The sequence below is a fragment of the Larimichthys crocea genome, chromosome XVI (genome assembly GCF_000972845.2).
Source record: "Larimichthys crocea isolate SSNF chromosome XVI, L_crocea_2.0, whole genome shotgun sequence".
Lineage (NCBI taxonomy): Eukaryota > Metazoa > Chordata > Actinopteri > Sciaenidae > Larimichthys > Larimichthys crocea.
In genome coordinates this window covers 13559480-13571910 of record NC_040026.1, presented here as the reverse complement: position 1 = coordinate 13571910, position 12431 = coordinate 13559480, and the positions used below count along the sequence as shown (strand labels likewise).

Sequence of the window (12431 nt, the reverse complement as noted above, 5' to 3'; positions counted from 1 at the left end):
CACAAAGGCTCACAGCAGTGCCTCAGAGCATCCCATCAGCCATGAGGCAATAGGGCAGCCAATCAGCATGTTGAGTACTTTTAGAGCAGTAATGCCTTTTCATGACTCGAGTTCCTTTTCTTAAAATGTCCTGGGAACGGCACTCACCTGAACATAACATGGTTATGACGAACTAGGTTTAAAATTTTTATAGACCTGAAAGGACAAAATACTGCACAAGGTCAGAAATACCTACAGAGCCCCCTCCCCCATGTAAATCTGTACAGTCAGTTCACAAACCTATGTGCAATGTGTGTGTGTGTTGTAAACCATGTTCTTCAATTCATAATCATGGGCATGGATTTGTAAACCAGAGTACATATTACTGAGCTGAACGCAGAGGAGATCTGTGAAGAGTGAGAGTAAAAAGACAACACAAGCATATGTGTGTGCTTTAAAACAGGCCTTCATGTTGTATTGATAGGTAAGAGAATTCCATATGCTCATTCATAATTAATATGAACTTTCGCTTAAAGAATATAGAATATTCCCAATGCACTCAGAGGAAAATACTGCTGAACATAGACAAAAAATTCTATTATCATATCTAGTGTCTTGTCTTTTGCAGACTGATTTTAAGGATCCATGGAGTTTTTGGGACTTACCATACTTGAAATTAGTTGTTTTCCCTGCAACACAATTCTAGTCCCCAAGAAACCCCTAACACCCTCACTTTAAGATCTTTCTCATTGCACTAAAATTTAAATTGAACAAGCAATAAAGTTCTCCCTGCAGAGAGAAGTAAAGTAGCTAATTAAACCAAGAGAATTCCAGAATGTGCAAAATGTTTGGAAAGAGCCAGTCTCAATCATGACACAAACACAACAGCATGTTCAGTAGCTCAAAATGTAAGAGGAAAATATTGAAAATGTCATGAAATTTTACCGGATGAGGTGTTTCAGACCAAAAAATGTAAATACAAAGCTAATAAGAGAAATAAGAGAGACGAAACTTACTTGGGTTTCTCTTCATAGCGTACAAGTTTTTTGCCTTTTACTAAAGACTTCCATGGAGAGGAACACCAATGAGTTGAACCTATTTTTGGTAGGCTTTGCTGTTTGGTGGTTTAGGCAGCAGTAGCTCAGTACATAGGGACTTGGCTTGGGAACTGGAGGGTGGCTGGTTCAAGTCCCGCATGGACCAAAAATATGAAAGGCGGACTGGTAGCTGGAGGGGTGCCAGTTCACCTCCTGGGCACTAACGAGGTGCCCTTGAGCAAGGCACCGACCCCCCCCAACTGGGTGCTACTTTCTATTTTATGCTCCATTTATTTGAATGTAACTTCCAAAATATACCATAGTAAAACGTTTAGCATTATCTATTCTAAATATTGATAAAAACAATAATGAATAATAAAATGAATTACAATATTCTGAATATACTGTCCCAGGCTTTGCACGATAACCAGCGTTGGCAGGAAGTGGCCAAGATTTAGATCTTTAAACATTTACCTGTCAATCAGAGTGTTCAGCGTTAGATTTAAACAACTTAGAGGTTAACAGATGGAAGCCAATTCATGATTACTTTGTAAGTTATTAGACAAATGTTCAGGAAACCATTTGTAGCTTTTAAATTCATCTCAAGTGCGATGACACTACCACGCTGAGCTATTTCTCTGCTTCATTAGCATGTACAGTATGAAAGTGGTGAAAAACTGGTGAGCTATTACAGACGTACATGTAGAGTCTGTGTTCACATCATCCCTTTTTAATGAGATGGATTTAGCTAAGCGAGAAAACATGGACAATGTGAACTAATCCCACCAAGTTTCCCATCTAGTTTGAGATCCAGACTATGAATATGTTATTTATATGTAAGATTTAATTCAAAGTCTACTAATTTAATAACTGCACCAGCAGCAGATCTAACTTTAGATTACATAAATGTGTCAGTACAGCACAGTGTGTCAGCTCAGGTTACTGAAGTTGCATAAATATTTATTAAGCAACAAAGAAAACTAATCAATAATTGTGTTAGGGTTAGGGTTTGTATGATGGATAAATTATAAACAAACCCTGAGGGTTATTAACTTGACTAATGTGATGCAAATAAACTCTCTCAGAAACAATGTTCGTTTTCTGTTGCAGTTATCTCACAGAATTACCACAAGAATGTGTCTTTGTGTGCAGCAAAGATGGACTGTGTCAAGACTTATAGAGGCCGGCTTTGATTTGGGAAGGTTTAGACAGAAAGCTGAGAAAACTCTCTTGGACAAGTATTTGGCAGCCGCCATTGAAAGTCAGTGACTGATGTTACTCGTCTCATAATTGATCTAGGTTCACGGTTGGTACATGTCACAGGAGGATTTGACGTTGTTTGGCCAAATTACTTTTCTTTTATGCAGACCCAGAGGATATGTAAAAAAAAAAAAATCAAGGCATTGCCAAACACACAAAGAATCAGACAGAGCTTTAGATAGAGAAGAAATGAGGCAGCTATGCAGCAGCTTGTGTGAAGGCAGTAAAGCCGCAAAAAAAGAGGAAGAAAAAAGATGAAAGCTAGGTAGTTAACATCAGTGACATCACAGCAGAGGAGACATTGCGTCAGCTTCTTCAAACAGTCCTAATAGAATACCAGAGGACGGCCTCCCAGAAGAGTGGGCTCCTGAGAATCTGTTGACAGTGTATTTGTAATCGCAGTCCTCCATTTTATGGCCCTGAAAGGTCTGAGCATCTTCCAAAGTTTATCAGTGAGATTAAATGTTTTTTTTCCAAGAATATTTTGTACACTTTTACCAGACAGATATGATTTTTTATTGTTAATCACATTTATGTTACACACATGTTGCTAAACAATCAACAAACAGACATAACACAGATTATATCCCATATATTTTAGACAAAAGAGTTAGAATGAATGGAAATATTGATACTACTCTCACGTCTGTCCACTAAATATAAGCTGTGATTTTTTTAGCTTAGCAACTCAGCACAAAGGGTGCAAACAGGATTACAGCTATGCCCTGACCCTCTGTTTGTTAATATATTTGTATATGTATTGCTTGCCATCAAAATTGAAATTGAGGAGTACTGTATGTAGCAACTAATAATGTAATAGCGTCCAATAATGTAATACCTGCCGATAACGTAATCATTTTAGCCATTTTGAATGTAATATTGCACTTACAACCATAATTAAGAAGAGAGAGTGCTGCATAGTATGTACCCTTGATGAATGAATATGACGACTATGCCACCCACTGTATCTATTTTTGATGAGCAAACTGCACAAAAACGGCAAGATCTTTTATTTCCAAGAAATGCAGTCCTATTTTTGTACTTTTTTAACGCTACTCTAATAACGTAATAACTTATTACATTATTGGCTAAACATTATTATGTTATTGGCTCAAAAATTATTACATTATTGGCAAGTTATTACATTATTTGCTTTATTACATTTGCCATGTATTATATTATTGGTTGCTACATACCTCCTCATTCAACTTGAGTGAATAAGTCTAACCATAACAATCTAATCAATCAATCAATCAATCAAATTTTATTTCTATAGCACTTTTCATACAAATGTAATGGCTGTTGGCTTAGCATTTATAGTAAAGAATATCGCAATATTCTGTACAAATCAAAGAAGATGGCAAGTGCTCACCCATCTTTTACTTGAGTAGTTACCTTTAGAGCCTGATCTCAAGTGCATGGTCTGCTAAGAATGCATCACTTAACCAATGGAATGTAAACCAATAGCAAGAAGCAGGAAAAGGAGAAATGAACCTTTTATAAATTTAAAGGTCACCAAAATGGCATGGAATTCCTTAAAGGGCATAACATAACATATTCTCAATTTTCTTTCATTTTTAACAAACTGCAAAACAACAAACAAAAAATGCTCTTGTGATTTAATGTGATCTGTAGTGCTGTGAAATAAAATGATGCATTATAACTGTGAACTGTGAAACCAGGATATTTCCTCTATACTATAATCATATCATCAAAACCTATAATTGTCACATCCCTGCAGCCTGCAGCTGGTGCCGGTGTTTTAACAGAGCCGGGCTCTGCTGGGTGTTGCAGGATGTATTTATATTGATGGACAGATATGAAAGTTGTATTGATCTTAATTTAACTGTCCACCAGAAAGCATAGGCGTAGTTTGACTTTTGCGTCAGGGGGGGCAAAAATTGCCAAGCGCTTTCAACAAACGGGCGCGCTCTCACGCGAACGGGCGCGCATACGCACATATAAGCAAACTCACACACACATGATGGCACACAAGATAGGCAGGGTCGGACTTAAAGAATTCTAATTCTAATCCTAATTAAAATGTCAAAATGTTTTGACCACACTGTGTCTTTATAAGGGAAGTGACATTGTGTAGGCCTAGTCAGTTCCAAATAACAGCGCACCATAATCAGTAGTTGCAACAGGATACAGTACACAGTAGATGCTAACCGTTTATTTAAAGAAATTGTCTTACCTAGTGCAGCGTTATATGTCGGTCCTGGCGGCTCTTCCTCGGCTGTTTGTGGGATGTTGGTCGAAGGACGTCTTAAAAAACGCCGAATATCCATTGGCATTCACTTATACCACTGTAATAACACTACTATACAACTGAACTGTATTACTAAATAGCAAGACTGACACTGAGCTGGAAACCACCACGTAGCCGACGTAAACAGATAACGTCACTACGCCATATGACTGCTTAAAACGAAATGTATTCTAAAACAAAAGATAATATGATTCATATTACTGTCACAATATATTGTAGTTTATTTCGGACTTAAAAAAAAAACAAAAAAAAAACAGTACGGTCAAAAACATTTATTTTTTGCCATTTCGTTTACTTAATGCCATTACATATTTCAGCCACCAGGGGGGGCACTGCCCCCCCGCAAACTCCGCCCATGCCAGAAAGCATATAAGTGGAGTTCACAAAAGGTTGAACAATTTCTTTAATTCCTACCAAAAAGTTAGTTCTGTGCAGTTTTGTCATGGCTGTGCAACCCTGAAGAAACTATAATTTATTCAGTATTTCCACAGCAAAACTGACAAAAACAATGGAATACCACAGGTATCCCTACCTAAATCGACCCATTGCATCATTATTAATGTGCATCATTGCATGTGTTCCAGTACATTAGACAAGAGAAGAGAAGAGCAAAACTTTCAATGACCTTGTTGAAGTTTCTTCTCTTTCATCCTTATTTAACTAGGCAACTTGGCTAAGAGCATATTCTTGTTTACAGCAATGGCCTGGGGGAGTAGTTGCAAGAATGGGGAGGGCTGCACACATAAACACTCGCATTTGGGAACTGGCTGGTAAAACTGCTGTCTACTGTTGGCCACCAAGCAGCAGTTGGTGGTGTTCAAATGTCCATTTAATGCAATGGGTTATCCTGCTCTTTATGTTCATTTTTACACATTTACCTCTAGTCAACAGCTCCCTAAGCAGATCAGTGCAAAGCTGCACTTTCCATTCACATCTTTCAAACAATGTGTTGCTGTGGATTTTCTTACCCAGTGCATTTGAATTATTCTGGCTCGCTTTTTAACACATTCCATTCCATCACTCCACTGTTCCCATTACACTGTAGTGGTGTTGGCGAGCATCCTTGTCCTCTCATGACCAAGAGGCCTGTGTAGATGTGTTGTCCCTATCCCCGTTTGCTTTATTTTGACAGCTGACGCTGTGCACCCATCCAATCCGTCGAGCTGGTAGCTTCAACAACAACCAGGGTAATTATTTACAGGAGAGATTGTGAAACTTGCTAAAAATATCCCTTTTCCCTCCCTACAAGAGCCCCTTGAGCTTTGAGAACAAGACGGGAGGAAGAATGCCTGTGAAGAGGTTCAACTCATTCCATCTTTACACCCTCTTCTTCTCTTTCTCGTAATGTCTAGATTTAATGAAGAGTAACTGTTATCATAATATTTGTATGGTCTATTCAGAAAGAAGAACATTCCTATCAACTGAAATTCTTAACTGCTGGCTAAGCAGCATTATTTTAAAGAAGCTACAGTTACTCTCTTGCTCACTGTAGAAGCTTTTTGACCTACCTCAAAGAAGTTCAGAGTTTCAGGTCAGCAACACAACAGCATCCTGCTGCTCATAGTGACTTAGTCTTTTGTTTAAGGACACTTAAGCAAAGCATAAAGATTCACTGAAATCTTGTTCCATTGAAGGCCACTCTCACTGCTCACAAAGCCACTCAGCTGTGTAGGAAGTAAGAAGGGAGTTATTCTGAGAACCTCTGGTTTCATAAACCAAGGTTCATTTTGTCTGTAAGTATTACTAAGTGACAAACAGAATGCACACTTCCCAAGTGAATCATCAAGAGTCTACATCCATAAAGTAAAGAACATTAGCATACTAACACATTGCTCACCTTGGTCACTCTGAAATTAATACAGTTTTTTAGCATTTAGCATGTTGACATGTTTTGGTAACACAAACAACTAAGATTAATGGGAATGTCGTTAGTTTGCAGATATTTGACCATACTGTAAAAAGCAGTGGATTGTGGGAACATGAATATCTGCATCTGATAGCTGTGAAGACAATTTAATTAAGTCACAAATAATGACCTCATAGTGGTGCTTGAATAGCATTAATACAGTCAGTAGGATTCAGCGACATGAAACCATGAATTGTAATGGATGGAAATAATATGAAAACATTTGTGACTGAAAAAAAACCCACAGCCCAACTCTTGTCCAAATATGGTCATTTCTGACTCCCAAAATCAAGGCTTCAACACGGTTGTCCATAAAGCAATCAGAGTTGTCACAGTAGGTTTACTCTTGATTGTGACATAGTCATGGGCTGGCTAAGGTCCACTGCTTGCTGCACCCTACTGGGTGTGTGGTGACCTGGACTGATGGTTCACAAACGATTCAACAATACAATAGATGGCCATGAAGCCATTATATCTTACACATTTCTGAACAACTTCAGTGAATGAAGCCAAAGGTAGCCTCTTGTTCTGTAAATGGTCACTTATGCTGAACAATGAAGTGCTCTGAATGAAGTATTCATCTGCTCAGCAGCCTATCAAATGGACTGTAAGACATTTTCCTAACTGGATAACAGAGAGCAATCAACACTGACATCCACAATTAAATATATATATATCATCATTTACATTATCTAGATAAATAGATAGCCTGCCAACTGTACTGTGAAATAACACCATTACTTATATATCGCCATACTGTTGGGGTTTTAGCTTCTGTACTCATTACTTTGGATGTGAATGTGAAGGCTCATGAGCGTATTGTAATAACTGTTAGAAACAGAGCCACAATAGTTTGTAGTTTTCTGTGTTTCAGCAACATTAAATTAGCATGTTAGCAGAGGACTATTCAGGGGAGAGTGAAGAACTCTAAAGTAGCTGCACTCTATTTGCTCTCCGTCAAGTTAATAGTCTAAATATTCATGCGTACAGGGTCCTCTAAATGTTATTTCGGTTCAGGTCTGGTGGACATGCTTGTTTTCCCTGTAGCTTGTTGAGGTATGCAAAGTCTGGTTTCTGTCACATCTGGTACCCATCCTGATTTAGTTCATAGGAAATATGTATTAATTGCATTTATATGATTACACATTAAATAATAGTCATAAGTGGTCATTCATGTGACTGTACCTAAAATAACATTAAATTATTTCAGGTACATTATGATGTGCACAGCTCTGTCCATTTAGACTGCAGATCTAAATAATCCAAAATCAACTTGTCTGAAGGGATTTGGAAAAGATATATGTTTTCATAACTTCCTTTCTTTTTAGCCTGACTCCATCAGACTTCGTTATTTTTTAGTTAGTTTTAACTTGTGTGAGACTGCCACAATAACAGCTTTTACAGACATGACATCTTTTCAAAATTGAGGAAAACTAACTGCTAATTAAAAACTAAAAGCTTAGATTATTTAATTTGAGGAACATTAACATTCTGAAGCATTGCTGAGTCTGTTGCTATCAGTATGCATGATAATCTAAGACGGGCATCTGGTGCAGCCTTTTTGCTAAGCTGCTTGAGGAAGAGATTCCGTTCGGTTGTGTTTATGTTCTCGAAAATGGAGCTGAATGTATGAGGCATTAGATTAGGTTGATTGAGAGGTTTTTGCATTTGGGGGAACACTGAGATAATTAGTTTTTAATTTTTTTTTATGTTGATTAGTCTGCGTAGTTGAATTTGTTTGGGGCCATACACTCAGTATTGGGGTCTGATGTGCTGTGGAATTCATTTATTTTTTTTTGTTTAAGACGTTTCTCAAACATACTGATGACTGTGCAATGTACTATAATTACCAATGTTTAATGATTTGACTTATACAGTTTCATAGCTGATGCCTTCATCTGTTATGTGGGTAAGTAGAGTTAAATTACTTTATTTTGCTTGCTAGATAACATTTGCAGCTATAGTTCTAAATGAACTGCATTTATATAACACTTTTCTACGTAACCGGACAAAGCACTTTACCCATTCAAATACTCACCCCAATGGTAGCAGATATGCCATGCAAGGCCCATCCATCGGGCGCAAATAGACCTTTTTTTTTCCCCATACAGCGTCCATGCAGCAGCCATTTTGACATGAAATAGTAGGTATCATCAGTGTTGCCAATAATACTAATTTAGGTGATCCTGTTATTTCATGACAAAATGGCTGCCATGGAAAATGTCTATTGGGGCTGAGTGTCATGCTAAAGGGCACTTCAACACATGGACAGGGTAGAGGAGGTTGAGTAGTAGTCATTACAAACATACATACTGTTTTAGGCTTATTGGAAAATGTCCTGATGATTAGTTATGGCACAGCAGTACCTGATCTTTTAAAGAAGGTCAGTATCTGATCTGGATTATTGGATTGATAGATTAAAATGATAAAAACACACAGTGACCATTGCATTTTTAATGGTGTCCCTCTGTGGTTTTCCCTTTCCCATAGTTCATAGTTTTGCTTAATTAATTAGGTCATCCATATTATGGAAATATTAGAGTGCACCGTTTCAATGAGGTGCCATTATGGAAATTATAAGACTTTTGTGAATTATGACTGTTTATAATTCAGTGACTGTAGTACTGTGTGGTACTGTTTAGAATTTTAAGTGTTTCTGTGCTCCATTCATCCTGCTGCCAGGCCTCCATGTTGAGTGTTCACAAGTTGCACATGAGGTGAAAATTAGCCTCTGGTTTATGTTCAGTTACTTTGGCAATATTAAACAATAAACATAACACCCAAGCTAATCATAATGTGTGATGGTTAGCATCTGAAGTACAGTAATTATCAACTACACTTGATTTATGACATAATGCTCTCACAGAAAAGACAAACACAGATCCATCTTCGTCACTCGGAACTGTATTGATCCAGGTGGTTTGACTCAGCTGTGTGTTATTGGACTCTATTGGATTTGAGCACAATCAATCAAACTCTGGACACCTCTGCTGTCACCTTGAAATCAGTCTTGACAATAAAAAAGTGTCTGCTCTTTTTCACTCCGTCATGTCTCCGCCTGGATGCCAGCGGAGTGTCAGTCTTCAGATTTTAATGAGAGTGGCTCACAGATGGCGTGGGCTGTATCAGTAAACAGGAAATAAGGAGAGACTTTAGACAGGAAGTAAGGGAGACAGGAAATTTAGGGCTGCTCTTGTACTGGCAAACAAAGTAGAACACTTTCTGTTTCAGTTCTCACAAAACAAACTTGTTTTAACAGTTGTGAGCTCTATTAAATTGTACAACATAATTCTGATGTTTTTAAGCCGAACTAATTAGACATTGTGACACGTGAACAAACCCCATCACAACACGTTTGAGAGCTGCCCACACTGACTGAGACCTTGAGGCTGCTTTTCCAAAGAATTAAATAAAAAAAAACACATTTTTGATTACAATAATGAGGGACAAGCCCTAAAGGAAAAAACAGTGGTGTAATGACGCAGCTCATAATTTGCAAAGCAATTATGGCAGTGTAGATCATCTTTAATAAGATTTTCAACATTTATTCATATCACTGTTTTGGTACATAATAGTAATATATAACTTAATTGCTGTCCAACAAAAATCAGCTGAATAATGTGACCTAAAAAAGAAGCTTGGAAAATAATATTTCAAAGGAATATGTTGTGATATGAAACAAGAATAATAATGAGATGGAAAAAATAAATAAATAAAATGTCAGACAGTCAAAACCGACCCAAAGTTTATGTTTCATGTTCACTGTCATGAATTATCTTTGTCTGTCCATTAGAGCTGAAACAATTAGTCAATTAACTGATTATCTGATTCAAAGAAAAAAACATTCTTAATTATTAATTCTGCAACTACTTAAATAGTAAATGTTGTTTTCTTTCTAATATATGATTCATATAAAAATAAATATTCAAATCAATGTCCTTTGGGTTTTAGTCTGTTGGTTGGTCAAAACTAAAACATCTGTTCACCTTCAGCTCTGAGGGTGGATGAAAAGAAACGTGCTTCCTCTGCAATGAATGTGTACAACTTCCTGTTTCAAATTGATCAGTTTAAGTTTAATACTACAAAGTGATACATTATACAAATGTAATATAGTACATGTGGTATTTATTTATTCATTTATACTGAGCACAACAATCAGATGATACCAGCTGTAGCATCTGCTGAATGAAAGCGATGTCTGACCAAACATGAAAAGGCTTCGCTCTACCACACTCAAACTGTCAATCCTCTCAACACAAAAGTAGTTGGGCAAAGTGCTACTATACCTATAACTGTCTGATGAATGGAGGCTTCTGGTACAGGGCTGAATTTCCAATTACTTTTCTGTAGCTTCTCCAGTTGGTCCGGTCGCCGTACGCATGGCTTTTGAAGGACAGGAGAGGTGAATGCAAAACAGCCTGTGTGATTTTCGGCAGCCCGCTCCCTCCAGCCTTTTGATGTATGAAACCCTGTGCAAGCCAACGTCTGCAATATATATGGCTTGTTTTCCTCATGCCTTTTTGTCGTTGCTTGTTGCCTGTAATGTAATGTATTGTCAAACAGGAGCACGCCACAAAAGTCGGTGCAGGTTTGAAACACTTATTGTCAAAATTCTGTCAGCTGAACCTCCTTGCCAGTGGTGTGATGTGAATGTGCTTAATGTGACCGACTACCTGCCGCAGGATTTTTGGAAATCCATCAGGTGCTTAGACATCCATGAAAAACTCTGAGAAATGCAACCCAGAGCCCTGTTAGCTCTAAAATGTGCGCAAGGTCTTCTTGTGATTCCTCGCTGGTCTCTGGCAAAATAATCAAAGCCTCATTTGAGCAATGGTGAATTGAGGATAAGGGTGTTTTGGCAAACTGCCTGCTGCTGTATCAAAAGGAAAAAGCTGCTCCTGGTCCTTTGCTGTGAAACTCTCAGTCTGCCTCTCGCTGCGTGACGGACGGCCTCTCAGTCAGTGTTTGCAGCCTTTTCTTTACTTGGTGGTGCCTAAAGTCAACAGGCCTCTGCAGATAAAACTTTCTCCCAGGTATCACCTCAGATTAATACTGATAACTCCAAGCTCAAACTGAAAGCTTCACACTCAACTTATTTGGTTATCCAACAGTCAGTTCCTGCTACAGTGGCTTATAGAATGAAAGGCCTATCGAAGATAACAGAAATGTTTATTTAAACTAATCAGAATCATGTTGTTTTTATGTAAATTCATGCACTGCATGCCTGCACTACCGACTGCTGTAGTCGGTCCATCAAGCTTTACTGTCTCCATCTTATTTTGCTTTAGTCTGCAATTCAATGCTCAGGTTTTATTGTACTAAAAATTCAGCGTCATCATAACAGCCTTTATGGCTGCAAACAAAGCATCCATGTCTGTCCATCTGGCTTTTTTTATATATTAGAAACCAGTCTGGTGAATGTCTGTGAACGCCTCTCTAGAAGTCAAGTCCCCCCCCCCCCCCCACACACACACACAAAATGGCAGAGGCTGCCCTTCTTTGATACGTCAATCAAGGTGACAGACAGCGCTTATCTTCCAGGGAGAGAGAAATGGACCGAGGCCCCCATGCCTCTGTCAGTTGATCCATACGGGCGAAAACCCAGAGAGTCTTTCAGGAGTTCATCAGTTTCACATCACAGATAAGACTATTGAGATCGAGGGGGGGGGGGGGGGGGGGGGGGGGGGATCTCAGGGGAGTTTCCTATGAAGTCTGCAGTGCTCAGATCTTAGGACCTCTGTATGAGATGTGATCATATTTTATTTATTATTTATTTCAACTTGGATTTTCCGGCTCAACTGAAATGTAAAAAAGAAGGGAAAGTTTCACAGACTGTGACTAAGTATTGTAAGCATGCAGTGGTTACTTATTCAAAGGCTGGTTGAATATTCAATTGAAGCAGTCAATAAGAGGGTTAAACAGGGCTTTTGGAATTGATTGGTTGACTGCATTATCCTCATGTTGAAGCTCATTTCCA

General features: G+C 38.3%; 1 protein-coding gene and 1 non-coding gene across 2 annotated transcripts in view; both read left to right on the top strand.

The window, feature by feature from the left end:
• The window catches only part of lingo1a (leucine rich repeat and Ig domain containing 1a), a 128819-nt gene that overhangs the window by 37665 nt on the left and 78723 nt on the right, over positions 1-12431 (top strand). The window lies entirely within an intron of this gene.
• On the top strand, positions 992-1106 carry LOC113747922 (U5 spliceosomal RNA). The gene has a single exon (XR_003463994.1). It is a non-coding gene; the product is annotated as a U5 spliceosomal RNA (small nuclear RNA).